This window comes from Macrotis lagotis, chromosome X (genome assembly GCF_037893015.1).
Source record: "Macrotis lagotis isolate mMagLag1 chromosome X, bilby.v1.9.chrom.fasta, whole genome shotgun sequence".
Lineage (NCBI taxonomy): Eukaryota > Metazoa > Chordata > Mammalia > Peramelemorphia > Peramelidae > Macrotis > Macrotis lagotis.
Genome location: NC_133666.1, coordinates 455072481 through 455089960, shown reverse-complemented (window position 1 = coordinate 455089960; position 17480 = coordinate 455072481). Strand labels below are relative to the sequence as shown.

At 32.1% G+C, this 17480-nt stretch overlaps 1 protein-coding gene and 1 long non-coding RNA gene across 2 annotated transcripts in view; one reads left to right on the top strand and one right to left on the bottom strand.

Annotated features, from left to right (window-relative positions):
* The window catches only part of MIB1 (MIB E3 ubiquitin protein ligase 1), a 149297-nt gene that overhangs the window by 80052 nt on the left and 51765 nt on the right, over positions 1 to 17480 (top strand). The window lies entirely within an intron of this gene.
* LOC141496948 (uncharacterized) lies at positions 6048 to 11656 on the bottom strand. Its single transcript, XR_012471206.1, has 4 exons — positions 11496 to 11656; positions 11166 to 11237; positions 10861 to 10982; positions 6048 to 9663 (listed from the first exon to the last, which is right to left on the bottom strand). It is a non-coding gene; the product is annotated as an uncharacterized LOC141496948 (long non-coding RNA).

Genomic DNA, 17480 nt, shown 5'->3' with positions numbered 1-17480 from the left:
CCTACACCTGCTTCTCATCCTTGATATGGGAATCATCTGGATCATTTTTTTTTCAATGTTTAATTACTGCAATAGCCTACTGGTGGTTTTTCCTATTTCATTACATTTTGACTTCTAATACATCTTCTAATCAGCTGTCAAATGGATCTTCCTAAAATGGAATTCTGATGTAACATCCCCTTATTCAATAAACTATAGAGACCCTTTAATTGCCTCCAGGTTCAAATATGAAATTCTGTGTTAGACTTTCAAAGTTTTTCATTATCTGGCCCCATCTTACCTTTCTAGTGTATTTTGGAATCCAAGGAATATTATACTCCTAGCTGTTCTTACATATACAAGGACTTTTCTGATTTTTCACTGTTAGTTGTCTCCTTGTGCCTGGGATGCTCTCTGTCCTCATTTCTACCTTCCTTGCTTCCCAACCAAAGTCTAACTATCTGAGATTACCCCAGTTTATCTTTTTGGTTTATTGTCTCTCTCTCTTGCTAGACTGTGAGTGAACTCCTTGAGAGAAGGGAATATTTTTTTCTCTTCCTTTGTTTCCTCAGTGCTTAGCACAGTCCTGGTGTTTAGTAAACTTTTTTTTAATACATTTTTTTTGCAAGACAATGGGATTAAGTGGCTTGCCCAAGACCACACAGCTAGGTAATTATTAAGTGTCTGAGGCCAGATTTGAACTCAGGTCCTCCTGACTCCAGGGCTGGGGCTCTATCCACTGCGCCACCTAGCCGCCCCTTAATAAACTTTTAATAAAAGTGAAGTATTATAATGCAGAGAAAAGATGACACTTTATTCCTAATCCTATAAAGAAAGAAATACTGATTTCTTTAGTATCCTTTGCCCCTGCCTAATTTGATAGGATTTATTTCTTAGGGTTTTCAGGCATACAACTTTCTTAGTTCAACAGCTACCAATGGTAGATCATAGGGTCTTAGAGGTCATCTAGTCCAATGCTGTTACTTTATAGATAAGGAGAGGTAATTTGTTCAGATTTATCTAGGTGATGTATACATTACACAAACAAACCTAACTCTTCTGATTCCATATTCAGCTCTCTTCCACTGTACCACATTGCTATTTTAATGACAAAAAAAATTGCTACTCTCTGTACTTGGCAATGTTTCATTTGAAGAGAGTATATAGGTCTAGGCACATAATAATTACCTAGCGGTGTGACCATGGACAAGTCACTTAACTTCATTGTCTTGTTAAAAAAAACTGAAGAGAATATATATTCTTGTCTGCTTCATATATTTCAGAGAGTTGGCAAAGATTTGCTCATAGAGAACTTGGTCCTGAAAATCTATTTGCTTGCTTTTTAACTTTGTGCATCTTTAATAAAATTTAAGATTCATATCTTATAATTTACCATTTCTATTCCTTACTGTATCATGAAAATAATTGAGTGGTGCAGTGGATAGAGCCCCAGCCCTGGAGTCAGGAGGACCTGAGTTCAAATGTGACCTCAGACACTTAATAATTACCTAGCTGTGTGGCCTTGGGCAAGCCATTTAACCCCATTGCTTTGCCAAAAAAAACAAACCCCAAAACAAAAAAAAACCCTAAAAAAAAGAATATTGAATAAAGCCAGGGTAGAAAGAAAGATCTGTTACTGATTTATTCTGAATTTGAAAAAACGAATTGGGTATGGCCATGTTAGAGTTTAGAAAATCAGATTCATTCATTCAACAAAAATTTATTAAGCATCTTTTATATGCCCAGATTGTTATTCTAGTATTTCAGATTGATTTTTCATTTTGGGAAAACTGTGTTTTGGACATAGGAAATGCCAGAGAATATCTATTTCCTTCACTTTGTGTGAGTTTGTTTTATTCCCATTCTTCTCTGAATTTTCCATATTCATTTATTTCTTATAGTGCCACTAGTGATTTTTCCATTACTTCATGTACCATATTTGTTTAACAATTCCTTAAACAATATGTTGGTCCTAATTTTGTGATTATCACAATTTCTGTTACTTTTTTGTTTTCTTATGTTTTAAATAAAATTTCATGCCTTACTTAAAGTATAAGAAAACAAATAAAATAACTACTACTTTACATATACTGCTTGATTCTCATAAAGATTCATCATTGAAATTAATGTAGTTTTAGCAAGATACGAATTTTTAAATTCCATTACCATATTTAAAAATTCTTTTCAAGTTTCCAAAACTTAGGAGTTAAAGAAATTTTAGCTAGCATAAAATCCCATTATTCCATACACTTTGTTTATTCCCTTTTCCCTTGACCTGCTAAAACATGATTACTTACTACCTGAAATATGATAGAATATATATTTTTAGTTGTTGCTCTTGAAAATGGAAAAAGTCATAATCTGCCAACATATTTTTCTGAAGAAGTGATGTCTTACTACCTTTTTTTTAAAAAAGTATTCCTAGATTTGCAGCTATCAGTTTGATAAAGAAATAAAATGTTCTAATAACTTAGAATAGGGCAACCTACATATGCAGTCCAATAATAAACTATATTTTAAAAATGCAAAAACAATTCTCAAATTTCTATGCTTCATAGAGAAAGACTGTGGACCAAATTAGCCTAGTTTGCCAACCTTTGCCATGCAATATATTCAGATACATCTAATGAAAATAGTAGTAATGATAATTATCATTGAAATGCCTAGCATATGTAAATGGTGTTTTAAGGTTTGCAAAATGTTTTACATGTTATTTGGTTTTCATAACCCTGGTGGTCATGTGTCCTTATTTTACAATGAGGAAACTGAGCCTTCAAGAAGTTAAATTGCATAGTTCTGAGATGAGTTAAATGTATTATTGTTCTCTGGTGAAATTTGGATCTAGGTTTTCTTGATTGACATCTAATGCATTTTTTTTTTGCTATTTGCCTGGTAGTTAAGAAGTAAACAAATTAACACCTATTAGCAAGATAATTTCATTTTTAGTTGAAAACTTATTTCTTAAATTCCTTTGGGAAAGAAAAATAGGAATTTTAAATTGGCTAAACACTGAACAGTTTTGCTTCAGATATTGGCATCTTCAAATATTCTGGATAATGAATCAATTACATGTAACTTTTTAGAAACTTTATAAAAATTGTATAGAAAATTACTTTTTAAAACAAACCATATTTGTAATTTCATTTCATTATTTAGGGAATCAATGATGAGGAAACTACCTCTACTAATTTAAACTGTCACCTGTCTTAAACTGAAGAGAATCTCCTGGATTGTTTAGAAGTTGTGTTTTATTCAGGATCACATGTGGCAGTATGAGTTACAACTTAGGGTTTCTGACTCTGAGGCCAGCTTTTTATTATGTTATGGCTGCCTCATTTTCCTTATGTTTTTTTTCTTTTTAACATTCTTCAAAAAAAAAGTTTTAAGTTCCAAATCCTTTCTCCAACTACTGAGAAGGCAAACAATATGCTATCAATTATACATGTCTTTCCTTATTTTAATCTGATTTTTATAGAGATTCATTTCTTTATATAGTCCCCTGTATTAAAAAAAAAATTGTTTCAGTACTAAATGTTGTTAGTAGTTTCTTCATTTGTCTGATTGGAACCTAGCCAAGAATTGTTAATTAGTCAACAAAAGACACATAATGAAAATTATCTGAATTTCCAACCAAATTTTCTTGGCATTCTCTTTCAGGTAGTCTCTTTTTTGCCTCCCCAAAGTTATTGTTTTTAATTTAACTTTTTATTGCTAATAATGAATCTGCTAAAGAGTGTAATAGTTATTTTTATGATAATTTAGCTATAGGAACTTGAGTCTTTATGTTAAAAGCTTTCTTTCTCCCCCTCCTACCCCTTTTCTCAGGTGGTCTATCTCACTATACTAGGGACTTTATTGAGTTTTGGTATATTTATAATCTAGAAGCAGCCTGAGAAAGGAAATTAAGCTGATATACTATTCTTATTTCATGCCTGCTTTTGTTGTATATGTAGATATGTCATTAGGATATACTCTTTATTTGTTTTAACTTGGAAACAAAAATATGGCATTCGGATAGGCAGTTTTCATCAACTGTCAACTAAAGAGGACTTGTCAAATTATACTCATGTCTTCCCCAAATTCCCCTTTTCTCCAGTATTTTTCACCACAAAGTGATGAGAATAGAAAAAGGAAGAGATTGTCTGAGCATGTCTACTTTTCACTAACCTTCATTAATCTTTTGAAATACTTGCCTCCATTTGTTACCTGGAGGTTTTATAGACAAGGCAGTGACAAAGTTGAATGGACTAGAGAGTACTTAAAATTTATACCTTTCTTAAGAAATTCCTAATTGTAAAGAGTGATATTAAAGGTCTTTTGTGAAGACAAAAAAGGGAAGATTTGTAAATGATTGAAATATTTTGACCTTTCCTTTCCTATCATCTATGGACCTTAAATGCCTTTGTACCAGGGGAAGTACTACACAGATTACTGAACCGGTTGTAGGAATGGCTAGAATGAATAGAATGATATTTGGAAAAACTTAATAAGCCTTTGTCCTTTTAGGCAGTAGAAGATTCAGAGTATTTGAATAAGATTCACTAGTTTTCCCCCCTTCTTCTTCCCTCCCAACTATTAAGCAAGATTCCTTAATTTAGTCATTTGGCTGTCTGGAGAAGGATGTATTATGTTGTGGTGAGAGAGTTTCTTCTTTCTTTGGTAACTGCTGTTCAAAATAGAAATAATTGTTTGGGAGAGTTGTAGGTAAAGCATTTTTCTGTATTTTTCTTTGTAAAATGTATTTTAGTAATATTTAATATAATTAATAAATGTACATTTAATGAAGGTATGGGTTTGAAATAGTGATTTAATTGGTGCTTATTCCTAGATAGTAAATCAGGTAAATTATTTGGATTTTATAGTTAATTAGAATTTTTTAGGGGGGGGTCTTATAAATAATACAATCGAACATCGTCTTATGGATAAAAGATACATTGACCCAAAGGAGTGTGCAGTTTTTCTAGGATCACAAAGATAGTATGGAGCAAGGCTGAGGCTAGAACCCAGGATGAAATGATTCCTGATCTTGTGGTTTTTTTTCCTAGTCTGCTACAGCTCCTAACTAGGTATGCTGTATTCTTATATAGGTCTCTTTCCCTCCCCTCTCCTCACACATTAATTTTAATCAAGGTGAATTTTAACTGAAATGAGAATATAGTTACAATTCTCAGATTAATGCTAAGTGGGCTAAATTAACTTTCAAAGTGATACTGACCCTGGAGTCAGGAGGTCCTAAATTCAAATCCTGTCCCAGATGCTTGATATTTACTGGCTGTGTAACCCTGGAGGAGTCACTTATCCCCAATTAAATCACCAAAAACAAATAATAACCAGAAATTTTGTTTCATCTCTTCTCTATGCAGCCCTTTAAAGTTGCTGAGAATGTGCCAACCTGAATTGATAAAGGGAATCTCTTCACTAAACAGTTCCATATATCAATGAAATCATACAGTTCTCACCATTATATAATACAACCTTTTTCCTCAATATAAACTCCATATTGAATATATATAATTTGTCTCAAACTCAACTATATGTAATGATGAATAGTGGCTTAGTGTGTATAGATTTTCAGACTGCTCTGTTATAGAAAAGAAGTTTAGTTTTTCTATCATGAAGTATATTTCGATTTCATTACCATTTACCATTTGGGGAAATAAATTTAATGTTAAGAAAAATTAAGTAAGGGTATTGAGAAACTTAACAGTCAACATTTGTTTTTCATAAAAAATTTTAATAAACATGTTTGACTATCAAAAATTAATCTTTACAGTCAAATATTTTAAAATACAGTTTGATAAAATATAAGATTCAGATGTTACTGTAAACCGTTATCTGTATTGTATTTACCCATCTTCTGAAAAACTTAAGTTGAAAATTAGTTGACATATGTATTTTATTAATTAGTTCTTTATTGAAAGTCTTTGCTTTCTTGTAGTAATCAATGCATAGCTACAGCTGGTTGAAGGGGACCAAATCCATTGAATAGGTGATTTGGTTCCATTTTACCAGCTTTAGCAAAGCATTGTCATGCTTTAGAGCTGTTTGATCTGAAACAGTTTAATATGTGTGTGTGTGTGTGTGTGTGTGTGTGTGTATTAGTAACCTTTATGAAATTGTACTTCTGTAAGATTTAGAAATTAGCAAGATCTATATTTGCTTCAGTTGAGTCAAAAGGTTTCTGTTTTAAAGATGACTAGTCTGAATGAATCCTTTTGTTCAGGGGAAGAACAGAAATTGGTGATTGTTACACTAATTAATATGACAGTGTCCATCTTTTGAACAACTTCATAAAATTTAAATGCAGAGTTACTCATTTTAAAAGTAATTTCATTCAGAATAAAGCATTATATTTAGTTTAAATCTTTAGACAGTAAACCAGATTGTTTAAGCAGTGGAAATTGATATTTTTATATTTGAAGTGCATTGTTCTTGATTTCAACGGGTCACACCTTTTCTATCACCATTCTATCACCATTGCTTTTTTTAGTTTTAAACTGTTGAGGGCCAATACCAAGTTGCTGAAAAGGGGTGGAGAAGAATAAAGAGGCCTTGAGGAAGTACCTCTGCCCTTTAGTTTTATAAATAGATTGTACATATATTAAAATTTTGCTTGAACCTTTGTGGGTGAGAGGAACTACCATATATTAGTCTATTTTTTCACCTGCCATCACTGGTGTAATGCTGCTAACCTTACACAGATAGCTTACTAGTTTTCTCTTCCATTAATCTTTTAATTTCCTCAAATTACTTATATCGTCATTTTATTTAAGATACACTAATTTTGAATACAAGTTACCCAGTCCCATCTGATAAGCAAAATGAAGTTTTGATTAAGAGTATTTTTTTTACTTTCACCAAAATCTTTGCTACCTCATTTTATTGTAGAGGTGACCCTAGGTTTCTGTGGAATATATATATATACCCTGGCAAACCTACAATGCTGGTGAGGTATTGGATAGAGACCTATTTTGGACTTTGTAACCTGATGACTAGCCTAACTAATTTTGGATAGGCTTATCACTAGGTTGACCCCTGGCATAGAGGGATTGTGATTTGTTTTAGTAGAGACAGTACCCTGACCAAAGAAATCTCAGTATTAAAGAAATGATGTTGTAAGAAAATATAAAGATATATTCATTTGAACAAATAGAATTTCACTATTTCATGGTAGCATAGTAATGACAATTTGGAAAGTAGAAGAACAACATCTAACATAATTTACATTTTAGATTTGACTTGGCAAGGGACAGAATATCAAAGCTTGTCTTCTGAAATATTATTATAAGAAGTTAAAAACTCAATTAAAAAAACAGCCTAAAAGTGGCATTAGTTAAAGGAGTCATTCAGAACTTCAGCAGAATTCCTTATTGTTCCTCTTTTGTTTAGCTGGAGGGAATTAAGGAACAAAGGAGTTGGGTCAGTAACAGTTCAGACAACTTTTGTCAAATAGATCCTGCATCTGTTGGTAGCTAAGCATAATGTTGCCGAAGATATTTATGTAAATAGTTTCTTTACACTGTGTATTCTAATAGAAACATAGCAGGTGTCAGGTTGCCTGGACTTAAGCACTGATTATAACTTTAAAATGGACTGCTATTTTTATCAGTTATATGGGAACTACTTAGCAGATCCAGCTGCTCAAGTGTGCTTTTGGATGTCAGTTCAGTTTCATATACTGGCCATATCGGGGCAAAAAGAGGCCATGGAAAAAAAGAAACGCATAGTACAGCATTTGATAATGTCAGCATCTGTTATCCCTGTCAGGGAGATAGTTGAAATGTTTGAGTTACAACAGTGTCAGCAGATGCCCAGAGTTCAATGTGTACTCCAGTTAAAAATGAACAGCTGATCTAAGTGATAGATTTAACATTTCAGATTGACTGAATATATACTCTTAGATATGTTAACTTGATCTAATTTGCAGTAGTATCAATATAGAATTCTACCTTTTATAATTGACAAACTGTCATCTTGTTTCCAAGTATCATATCGTCTTAATATGAAATTATAAGAGATAATGGATTATTGGAATGTTTTCAGTAATTAAAAATTTTTTAGAATCTATAGAATAATTTTTCTGTAAGGTTATTCATAACAAAGTAGTAATATTGGAGAACATAGTAGAAAGCACCAACCACTGTTGAGGTAGTAAGTCATGGAGTTCCTATTTAGACATTCTAATGGTTAACACTAATCAGGTACCATAAAACAAAACAAAGATACTTTTTAAATTTTTATGCATTTTTCACACATTCTTTTTATCACCTTAATAGTGCTTATTTTATTTGTTTTGATGGGCATATAGTATCTCTTTCTCACACTGCACCCTCCTCTCCATGGTGTTTATTCATTACAATTTATAATTTTAATGCTAATTCTTTCTAGATTTCTTATATTTGAAGATTTCTACAAATAGGTGGTCTTTAGCCTTTTTTTATAAATTGGATTATCACACTATACCTTGCAAATAGGGAATAATTTGGTATCTAGAAGTCAACCTAGTTTGGCTTAAATTTAGTTGACTGGGTTGTTAAATCAATGCTCAAAAATAGTAAAATAACCCCCTAAAAACCCTCGTTTCCTTTTTTTAAAATTCAACAATAAGGTCAAACTTATTTTTTCTTTTGGGGGGCAGGAAGTCAGAGAATGGGGTCACTGTTAATAACTAATCTTTTAAATTGAAACTATAGCTGTGACTGATTGTTAAGACAACTAAAAAAAAAAGCCTTTCGATGAAAGAAATTTCCCCAAATATCTGTAGGTCAGATTTCAACAACTATTTTTATTTTCAGTATTTTGCTAACATTTTTGAGTGAGTAAACTTTTTTTATTTCTGAATTTGACAAATCAAAATATCTTATTAAAATGACATACCTAAATTTAATGGTTGAATCAAAAACATTGATAGATACCAACTGTATTTTTCTTCTTTTTATGCTGATAGATGACTTTTTTGTCCTCATTTTAGTCATCTATATTACTCAGAATGAGAAAGCATGCTTTTAAAATAGAACCAAAATACTCATATTTTTCTTTATGTTTCTCAACAGAAATCTTTCTTCCTCCACATAAATGCAATCAATGTCTTTGGAATGGAATATTTTGTTTCACATTTTATTGTGGCAATACTAAAAAATGTCCTTTATCTTACCAGGTTAATTTGCCACATGAAGGTCATTCCAAAAGAAATGTTGCTCCTTTCCGTCGCAGTCTAGTTCCTTCCCCCTTGGTGGTTTATCACCTACCAAAAATACATACTTCTTTACATTCCATAGCATTGTATGTTCATATGGGTACATAAAGAAGTATGTACTCTGAGTAGGTCTAGAAGATTATCACAATAAACCTGAAATATTTCATTTTCCCTATTCCTTTATCATTAGAATAACATTGAATTTGGTCATTATTTACAAAAATGGTGCAATTACTTGCCGAGATTTCTTTTTCACAAGGACTGAACTTTATAATATCATTTACCTGCAGATTTGGCATTAAGGCTTACTATACTTCTTTGTTCTTGCTGGATATAGTTATTTCCAAACATATCTTGCTCTTCATCCTCTTTAGGCCATATTTGTATTAGTCATTGACCTGATGAAGTTATGCAGGGTGTGTTTCTGTAATTGGAAAGGTTTCATCTTGGTCTTCTCAGCAGTTTTTCGTTTCTTGTGCTTCTGAATTCTAAAAGCAGGTAGTCCAGTGGAAAATGAGTTTTTCATATGCTACATCCTAAAAAAACTTTCCCGCTTCATCCAATTAATACTTTTATTCTAATGTAGATTTTATAATTTATAAGCAATAAAATCTGTCCATAGTGTCTTCAGGACAAATTTTCAAGAGAATGATTATGTTTAAAGAGAAAAGAAATAATTTTTTTATTGTATTTAAGCTACTAATAAGCCATAGGTTAAAAGTAGATAATGCTCTTTTGAATGTCTTTGAATGTTTCTTAAATGTCATTATTAGTTACTAAACTTATTTACTTAATCAGATATAAAATGTTTATCTAGTTGCTACACAATTAAAAGTTGTTCTTTTTTTATTAACCTTTTTTGATGAACATGCTAGAGCAATTGAACAGTAAACTAAGTATATGAGTAAGGTCCAACTTAAAAGAACTGAAAGGTTTTAGTATGGGATTGTCTCAGTTTTTTAGCATTTGCATTTGTCAGACATAAAAATAAGTTATAGTAAGAGGGGACTTAATTTTTATAACATTGAAGACTTATTGCAAATAAAGTATCACAGGAAATTTCGTAGATAAAAGAAGATCAGGCCAGGAAAAGTAGATTTACTGCAACCCATGACAAAAAACTAGTGCAGCTGATAGAGAGCTAATCAGAATGTAGCTGTAGATAGCCAATACTAAAAGGAGAAACAGCAATGCAGTCTTAGAATTACAACATGCACATTGAGTTTAAACTAAATTGACTTTATTCAGTGTTAAGCATTTTTAAAAAAATCTTAGATTGTTTTTCTCAGTGTCCTGAATCTTGGAATATTCAGTTAATAATTTTTAAGATACGATATCTGAAATTAGGATACTATACTGGGGGTGTGTGTGAAAAAATGATCCACTACACAGCTATTGCCGAGATTAAACCTTTAATTTTAGTAATTAATAATAAATGGCAGGAAAGGATCTTTACACTTATGAGATAATATCTTTCAAATAAGTTATCTGTCATATATTGAGCTGCTTTTTCAAAGTCTTTTTTTACACTACTAAGGCTTTCTACTTGAACTCTAAAATTAAACTGTGCCCAGATAGATAATTAATCAATAAAAGCAACTATCTAGCAAATCATAGGTAAACATGCAGAAAATCAAAGGAATCCTTAAAAGTACAGAATAACATAGGCCTTGTGGTGCTGTTACCTGTAAGCTTAGAATCATGCAGCATTTGCAGTTGGAAGAGAGGTAATGACCTAGAGAGACAGACCCATCAGCAGCAGCCATCTCATCCTGAGTGTTCGTTCATTCTATTTGCTGATTCAGCTCTTCATTACATGGGGGGGGGGGGAATAAGGGGGAAGTGACAGTAATTGTACCTTACCTTCTTAAATAGATAAAATTTAGCCTTTCCGCCTCCCCCCCAAAATTAGTGTCTACAATAAAATTTAATTATCATTGGCTATCTTTCTTGGCATGTCAAATTACTTTTACTGCGTAGAAATAAGTACCTTGTGCTTGCTGGACCGAAAGTTAAGGATGCTAGAATGTCCAAGGAAGATGAACCTAGCTCATTTCAAGAGCTCCGGAAGAGGAAAAAAAAGTTGCAGAGGAAATTACTTAATAATTTTTAAATGACAAGAAAGCATACCTTCTTCCCCCCCCCTCCAAAAACAACAGCATAACCACTCCCCCATTATTATCCTACCCCCACCATAATGTATTGGATTCTTCTGGCTTCTTAAAAAAGTACACTGCATCTTTTCTTGCTAGAGGTTTTGCTTTTGTTTTGTTTTTTAGTTTCCAAGATTAAAGGGTAGGCAAATCTGTACTGAGACTACCTTTTTATCTCCAGAGGTCAAATCTGCAAGCGAGGTCAGGACTTCCACATGGACACTAGAGAGGCTAAGCATATTTCCCACTCAGAGGGGTTGAGCTAAACTGTTACAGCTTTATAGGCAGCTAAGCATTTAAAACATGCACTCCCAGGCAAACGGTCTCTCTTGTGCTTCTCTCTTCCCTGACCATATTTAGTCAACCATAGCAAAAAATAGTCTCTCAGCTGTCGATTGTCGATCCAGAAGCTGAGGAAGCCTCTATCTAGCTTTCTGCCTATTGATTGTTCATCCTGCAGTCCCAACACACTGCTTTGCCATTTGTCCTGCTATTTTTTTTAGCACTGCCAAATAAAGCGGTCTCTCATGTTTCCACTTATATTTTCCAGATTTTAACTGAGCTTGCGCTGTTACTAGTAAAGCCTGATGCTGCTGTCACTATACTTAGAAGCACTGCAGAGCAAAAAGGCAAAGAAAAAAGAAACACCTTGGCTAGAGTAGTGAGACAGTCTTTAGATACATATAGAATAAGAAATATTGCTTTACTGTCACAATAGGTTTTACATGTTCTTTTTGGGGTAATGACATGGATTGGAGTAATATAAGGCTTTATAGCTTGAGTAGTGTACTTAACTGTTCTATATAGTTTTCAATGAATAGCTATGGTTTTATCCTATTTGAATAGATTTATATAAGATGATCAATTAATTAATTTGTACAGTGGGGGAGGCTGTTTTAGAGGTTAATGAAATTAGCCTTAATTAAAATATGGATTATTATAATTCATAAATAGCTTTTATTCAGTATTTTTTTAATAAATCAAAGTAATTTTTCATGGAACAATCTGTTAACTTTACATTTACATTGAAATGAAGTATCAAAATATATGCAGAATATATTTTAATATTAATAAATGCACTATTCTATTTAAATGTGACTTTCCTTCAGAAAGTGTTTGAAGTATTTTCATGATCCTTTTTAAATTTAAAAACAAAATAAAACATTTATTACTTTTATAGAGTGTTTCACCATAAAGACCAAATAATCAATAACTTTATGATATAGAACATAACTCTTGAGCAGCAGAGCTTATTTACTAATTGTTGGCAGCTTATACAGAATTTAAAAAAATCATTTTATACACATACACACACATTTAACCAGGAGAAGGCAGAATGCTAATATTAAATTGAATAACCCTTTGGAAAAATATTTCAGCATGATACTAAAAAATAAAATAACCAGATTATAAATTTAGAAAAAACAACTCTTATCTTTCCTTTATAAGAGGCCTTTTCTCTGGGATATCTTTTAGGAAAAGAACCCAGGAAAAATAATTATAGTTATTTTTTGAGATTCCTTCTGGGATAAGAGAAATTTGCCCTTGGGACTCTGCCTTTGCAGGTTTAGTACAAGTTAGAAGGAACCTTAGAGGTCATTTGGTTTAATTCACTCGTTTACAGATGAACCCAAGAGGTTAAATAATTTGCCCAAGGTCAAATAGCTATTTTGTGGCTGAACCAGGATTAGAATTCAGTTTATACTGTTGAAAACTTATTTGGGATAGTTTGAGGGTTTCCATAATAATACTACATTACCTCTCTTTAGCTTCTGTTATCTGTGTATTATCTGTGTATCTGTTCATATCAGAAACTGAATAAACTACACTTATATTATAGACAAATAAATAAAATTTTTCAGGAGTTAGGGAATTCAGGATTCCTGAACTTTTTGAAGTGTCATGTTTGTGGATCATTTATAAAAATCCATCCTTGCTACCTTAGATGATTTCTCTACCATAGAACTTATTGCACGATCTGTAGATAACAGGCACTTTTATCAACAATAGCATTGTTGATAAATTAGAAGAAAGGTGAATAACCATGACCATATAAAAGATAACTTCCACTAGTAGTGGTGGTAGAGATGGCAGTACTTGACCATCTAAGACAGGTTAGTTTTCCTGGTGGTTTTTCCCATTAGGGAGTAGATGTCTTGGTAGTAGTTAGGCAGTAGCATTGGCGAAGTAGAGCTTTTTATACGTGTCAAGTTTTATATGTATGAACACTACTTTCTTTCATGGAGTTGAAAAATATCACCTTTTAGTATAGGATGTAAAAATGAGTTCTGGGACAGAAAAAAGCTGTATCATTAGAGTGGTTTTGGCATGTAGTAGTTGCAGTTCTATTATCTACCATCATTAGATTCTGGCTACATGATGAACGTTAAGTAGAAGGGTAAGATTATGTTGATTCTGTGGAGAGCCAGCATGCTGTTGCTACTAATAGTTCAGCAATCTCTCTTTGGGTCAAAAATCACATACATGCATGCATACATACATACATACATACTAAATAGTTAATACAGGGTTAGGGATTTTCAGCCTAGAAAATGTTAGAGATAAATAACTTGTTCGTTCAGCTTGCTTTAATCATTCAAGAACTGACTTGGGTTGTCTTCAGTGAAAGCATGTCTTTGTTTTTAGTGTAGAAAAGCATTTATTGAATACCTACTCTGTAATTAGTCTGATACTAGGAACTCAAAGTTTCTAATAGGAGGAGAAATTGAAAAAAATCATTTTACAGAATTTTGAAATAAAAGGAGAGACAACCCTTGGCTTTGGGACCTAGAGAATAATTTTTTATTTGAATGTGAAAGAATGAACTTGTTTGGCTAGGCAGAAATTTGAAAGGACTTTTCAGGTGTAGGAAAAATTTTTACCTAATTTATATTTACATAGTATATTACAGTTTACAAGATGCATTCTCATTATATATGTTCTCATTTGATCTTCATGATTCACCTGGGGAGGCAAAGATCCAGTGGTAGTATCTTTACTTTTCAAATGAGGAAACAGATTCAGAAAACTTAGGTGGTTTGTCTTCCCTGCTAATACAAGTGCTACAGATGGGAAAACTCATCTTTGGTCTCATTCAATGAGCTTCCTTACTTTCTTGTCTTTTGTGACTTGTATAATAACGCATTAATTTGAGCTTACCAATTTAGGAATTTGTGATATTTTAATTGACAATAATTAGCATTTTTCTTTGTAGATAATTTATAGTTAACAAGGTAGAATTCAATAAGCAAATTAAGGTAGCTTAAATACTGGGCCATAGTTAACTTACTAAAGTAAACAAATATTTTAAATATTTTAAAAGCCTACTTTCCAAATGGATACTTCTAATTATAATAAAGTATTAGCTATTGGTTAAAAACAAGTTTGTAGGTATTATACTTGGAATTATTTTCTTTGGACAGGTATTATTATCTCCTTTTCAGATTCAAAGGATGCCATATAAAACCCACCCTGTTCCATAATTCTCTTTCTCTACCTTCCTCCTTCATCGTCTACTTCTTTGCCTATGTCTTTCATTGGTGTGAGCCATGCCTCCAGTATTATCTCCTGAAGACTTCTATAAAATCCAGTATTTTTTCTAAGGTGGGGATGCATACATAGAAAGAGGGAGAATGCTTAAAGATATTTAATCTACTTTATAAAATTTCCAAGTAATAAAAAAAGTTAAACATTATAATTTCAAGGATTTTATTATTTTCTAGTGATATTATCTGAATTAGAGATTTATCATTTCCTCTTTGAAGGAGAGTATAAACTCCTTAAGTAGAGTCATAAATTTAAAGTTGGAAGGAATTTTAGAAATCTCTTAGTCCAGTGCACCATTCTTCCCCTTTTACAGGTAAAGTTGTTTCCTAGAGAGATTGTTGTTTGCCCATGATCACATAGATAATAACAGACCTTGGATTTAATAAACCCTAGTCTTTGATCTTGAAAACTAATAATTTTTCCACTGTTATCTCCTCTATGCAGAAATTGAAAACAGAGTGCTTTAAATATACTTTATATTTCAGATTACATGTTGCTTCCACTAGATAGAATTTCTTGTAAGCCCCCTGATGGCAACTATTTGGGGGGGAGGGGAAATATCTAACGATTCTTAAATAATTATCATCTTGTAGAGTATCTTGTACATGTTTGAGGGTTTGTTTTTATCATTGTCCAATTTTTTCTTTTTAAAATTTATTTTTTAGTCCTGAATTCTTTCCCTCTTCCAGCCCCTCTCCACCCATTGAGATACATTATGCATATGAAATCACGCCAAACGCATTTCTACATCAGCCATGTTTACATAGGTATTTTAAAAATGTTTGAACAAAAGAAATTGACATTTGTCTGTCAATTTCTACATGATCTAATGTAATCATGAGAAATTGATCAAGTTCTTAGTGATTATCACCATTAAAACTTCTTTGGAGTAAAAAAAATTAGAATGTTGGAAGAAACTGAATTTTGGGGAAGTTTGAGTTTATTTAATGATGTTAAGAGTTCCTATAATGATGTGTAACTCTAGAAAACATTTGAACATTGTGTTACAGAAATATCATTATTCTTAAATTCAAAATGTTCTAATTTAAGTTCTTCCTTCAGTGTAGTCTAGCTATATGATCCATGGAAAGATAATTAACCTCCATTTCCTCATCTGAGAAATAAGGGGTATTAATGTTTTCATCATCTTAAAAAGTTGCCATGAGGAAATTCATAAATTCTAAAATGGTATATAAATTGGGTTACTATCATAGAAATAATAATAATAATAATAATAATAATAATAATAATAATGACTACTCCTATTTTCCCCTCACAATTTTCTCCCTTGAAATTCTTTTAGACATTTTTTCTGACAATTTAGTTTTGCTTTTAAAAAGTTTTTATTCTATGTATAAATAATTATTCTGAGTCAGCATTCAAGAGAAAATTGAATGTCTTCATTGAATAAGTTGTGTATCCAGAGGCAGCATTTAAAAAATCCTCCTCCCCTCCCCCTCCCACCTGTCTTAATCTCTCCTTCACTACTGGCTTCTTTCCCGCTATTTACAAACATACTCAGGTTTCCCTCATCCTAGGAAAAAACCCCAAAACCCAAAACTTTTCCCTTGACCTTGATACCCTCATGCTATGATACCATATAGTCTCTTTAAATGATAAAATTAAAGATTGTTCTTTCTCCTGCTTCTACTTTCTTTTTAAATTTAAGATTTTCTTTAAATTATTGTTTTATGTTTCTTCTCTTCCACCTTGCCACCTTGACTAAGAAATTTCCCTGGCCAAAGAAATCTAAAACTCTTCTAATATAATCAATCAAAACAGACTTCTATATTAGCCATGTCCAACTGTATATTTATTTCTGCATATTAGTCTATCGCCTCTCTGTCAGGAGGAAGATAACATTCTTCATCTGTTGTCTGTATTCATTCTTAATCATTATATTGATTTTGTACATTTGAGTCCTTTCTCTTCCTTTGCTTTGTCAAGCTTATGCTGATGACTTGCAGTTTAGTAATATTGGGGAATGGTTCATTTTTGCTTTCCAGAATGGCTGATCAACTGTATCAATATTTCTGTTTTCCTGAAGTCCATCATATATAATATCAATTTTCCCTTTTTTGTCAACTTTGCCAGTTTTATGGGTATTAAATTAGGTTATTTTAATTCACATTTCTCTAATTATTAGTGATTTTTGGAGCATTTCTTCTGATGGCTATAGATTACTTGGATTTCTTCTATTGAGAATTGCTTGTTCTTATCCTTTGATACTGTTTCTGTTTTTTTTATTCTCAAGCTCTTGCAACATGACTTCCATACCAGATTGCAGGTCCTATTCTCTCGAAAGTTTCCAATGGCTTCATGGGTAAAACCCTTTACTTAAAGATATTTTATTGATACTATTTAAAAACATGAACATACGCATCCCAGTGACTTTCTTTTCCCCAACCCTCCAAAATTAAAAACAAATAAACCCAAATAAAAACTTTTTTTCAGTTCTTTTACTCCTTGATACTTTTTGCCACCTTGTATCACATGATTTTTTTTTCTTCCTTGGTTTCCATGACACTGTCATCTTCTGTTTCTTTTTCTACTTGTCTTGCTATTCTTTCTCAGTTTTCTTTTGTTGATCTTCTTTTACTATCTGG